This window comes from Balaenoptera musculus, chromosome 4 (genome assembly GCF_009873245.2).
Source record: "Balaenoptera musculus isolate JJ_BM4_2016_0621 chromosome 4, mBalMus1.pri.v3, whole genome shotgun sequence".
Taxonomy (NCBI): domain Eukaryota; kingdom Metazoa; phylum Chordata; class Mammalia; order Artiodactyla; family Balaenopteridae; genus Balaenoptera; species Balaenoptera musculus.
The window spans coordinates 130,532,276-130,535,566 of record NC_045788.1 but is presented as its reverse complement, the minus strand read 5'-3'; the positions used below and the strand labels follow the sequence as shown (position 1 = coordinate 130,535,566).

At 40.1% G+C, this 3,291-nt stretch overlaps 1 pseudogene; it reads right to left on the bottom strand.

Annotated features, from left to right (window-relative positions):
- Nucleotides 1-571, bottom strand: LOC118894068 (annotated as a pseudogene).
- Nucleotides 572-3,291: the final 2,720 nt, after the last annotated feature.

Here is a 3,291-nt window from a genome sequence, read left to right as displayed (position 1 = left end):
TCAGTTGGAGCCAGATCCACAGGTTGGTCTGTAACAAGACTGGAAGTTCCCAGAAGTGAAGTAGGATGGGTAGCAGAATCCAGATCCATAGTTTAGAGAAGGGAAACCATGGACTCTGCAAGCCACAGGTCTGAAGCTACTGGAACCACAGCCTGGTAAGTAGGAGCTTCCAGATCCATAGCCCAGGGAGCAGCTGTTGCTGGACCCAAAGCCTAGAGACCCAGAATAAGTTGTCTTAGAGGGCCTGCAGAGTGTGGAGGTTCTTGAGTGGTAGCAGGATATCTGGCTAGGTCTAGACACCACATAGAATGTCTGATACCTAGTGCGTTTATAGCAGGTCTCCTGACAGCCACTGTAGAGAGAGGAGCCCAGCTGGCAGGTAGTGGGAGAGCAGAGGTCAGTACCAGTCCCAGTAGACCAGGTTGCTGGGGTAGGAAGAGCCACAGGAGGAGCCTGAATAGCACAGGTGGTCCCCAAGGGAGAGAGAGGAGAAATTTCCAGAGCAGCGGTTGTAGGACATATTGACAGGAGATGTGAGTTCAGCTGAATTACAGTGAGAATATTCTGAGTTTGAATGTTACTCCTGGACTGTGGTATTTATATATTCACAGTAATGGGTGTGGCACCTTACAGTAACATCTTTTCCATATTTGAGCCCACTCATTTGCTTACATGTAACTCAGTAATTCTTTTTGTAATAGCAGTTAACTAACTCCCTTCATCTTATATTTATAAGTGAACCCGTTTTTATAGCTCTATGTCAATGAATTACATCTATGTTATGAATGGTCTGACGGTATGGAATTAATGTCTACTTCACCATGGCCAAGGAAGCCCCTCTTATTTTCTTGGGCAATAACTACTTGTATATCTACTCCTGGTCCGGCTGGGGAAGGTTTTCTTCCTAGAGTGGGGACTGCAATGCTGTCATCTCCCTTTTGTGCCAGTTGTCAAGAGGGAGAAATCAGGTCTTGACGAGAAACCTTACAAACATTGCCTTTATAGCAAACCATTGATTCTCACTCTCCAACATAATTTTCCATCTTACTTACTTACTATTTCCAATTTGCTTAACTATTAGCAGTGCTTACTATGTCCACTCTAGAAGAGCCATATAAAATATGCCAAAGGGATTGAGAGAGATCACTAGGAATGGGGATACCTTGAATAAATTTTTTTAATTGTTTAAAAAGTTAATCAATTCTAAAGCAAGAACAGACCACTATGGACATATGTGAAGAAAAACAAAGTGGGAGACACTATGGAGATGAAGTGAGGAAACTAGTGACAGTGGTAGAAAGAGGGACAAATCTGCCAGGATTTTCTTCTAACCCAGTGGACAACCTATGGATACTCTACTTTTAATTCAACCAAATCAAAATTGTTTCAAAATGAACTCAATTCATGATTTTTGTAGATACATTTATATTTGTAGAACGTCCTAGGGTTTCCCCTCCCATGATATTTCTGAACCCCATCACAAAATTTTGAATGCCTTCTGAGCATTTCCAAGGCCTTGGTAGATCCCTACTTAAATACATGATTCTGTCCCAGCTTTCTTACTTAAGGTGGACCCAGGTTTTGAAAACCTTGAAGTTTATAACTTCAGGGTCCTTTTTTAGCACAAAGAATACAACACTGTGAATATAATAGTAGATATAAATATGAATACTACTTTAGAATAAAGATAATATTAACCAACAAAAACCTACAGGTTGACTAAAGACACAAATATTACAAAATCAAGACATTAATATATCATCTATAAACTTTCCCCAACATTTCTTGGCTACACAGTCCTTGATCACCTCTATGTAGGATGATGGTTTTATCAACATGATTTTCTTTAGAAAGAATAGAAATATAATTCAGTTTTTCTCTAGAACTGTATATCAAAAAACACTTAAATTATTTTTGATGACATGGAAAATTTTCTTTCAACATTGCCATTTGTTATTACTAATGCTGCACCTGTAACATCCTCCGTTACTTCTTCTTGGTCAGAGCTTCAAGCCTGGGGTTATGCTTAGCTCTGCCAGGTGTCCTGGTTCACCTCCCCTCCAAGTCTTCTGGCCCTGGGGTTTGGGGGCTTGTGTGAGGATCAGCTGCAAATGGCTGTGGACCCTAGGTTTTAGTGGCCTCCTAGCAGGTAGCAGAGCAGTATCCTGGTTCAAATACTTCTTCTTGAGGTCAAAGCTACCTGAGGTCCTGAGGTTCATCAGGTTGACTCTGTTGGCTAGAGGTAGTAGAGGCAGCTCTCTGGATTCATCCACAGCCCCAGCACTACCACAAGGACACAGAAGTGACATCAAGTCCATAGCAGCCCAGCTGGAACAACAGCTTTCTCCAAGCCTCCCCAGAGGAGTGCCAAGAGAGCTTTGGAAAAAGTTAGGTGAAAGAATCCTCAGGAGGACCCTCACACTTAAGCTTCATTAGGTTAAATCTGTCTCTGTCTTTACCTTAGATACCCTGCCCAAGATGTCTGAATATGTGCTATTGATGTTCTCTTTGAGATATCAGGAACCTATGTGGAGTGCCTAGATCTCCCTCCAAGATACCTTCCATGGCAACGTCTCTCTCCAGTGCCCCAACCTAAGCTTTGATCATTACATTGTTATAACTTATTGTTGCTTTTGTTATTTGTCTTTGATCTTCTTTAACTCCAAGTTAAAATACATAGGAACATGTCTGACAGATTTACCATATTCTTTAAGTATATTGCTATGTTTCTGACAATTTCAAGAGAAATGCACTGATGTAACACACACCAATGGTCAAATATGTGTTATCAGGAACTCAAGAAGTTAATGCCGTGGCTTATGGCACTGAATTGTAGCTTTATTTAATAAAAATGAAATAAAATTATACTATATATGCTTAAATTATCAACCTTTCCTCAATGTAAAAATATGTTTAATTGCCACTTAACAAAATAAATCACTATCCAGCATTTTTATAAGTCAAAGGAATGATGAAGTAGCTGCACCCACATCAAACAGCTACTTTTTGAAAGTTTATCTTATGATCTTTTAATTTTCTAATTTTTTTCATATGGACTCCTAGCCACTGGGGTAAAAGTCCTAGCCCATGCAATGCTGTGAAGACCATGCCTTTCTCAAATCTCTGTTTTCTTTCTTGAAAATAGTTGCCTTATCACAAGTAAGAATGACTTTTTACTGGCTCAAGGCAGGACCAGTGTTAATTAAGATAATAAATTCAGCAAAATTTGTCTGTAGTGACACAACCTTCTGGCTGCAATGATGCCCTTCTCTCCTCAGTACACCTCTAACC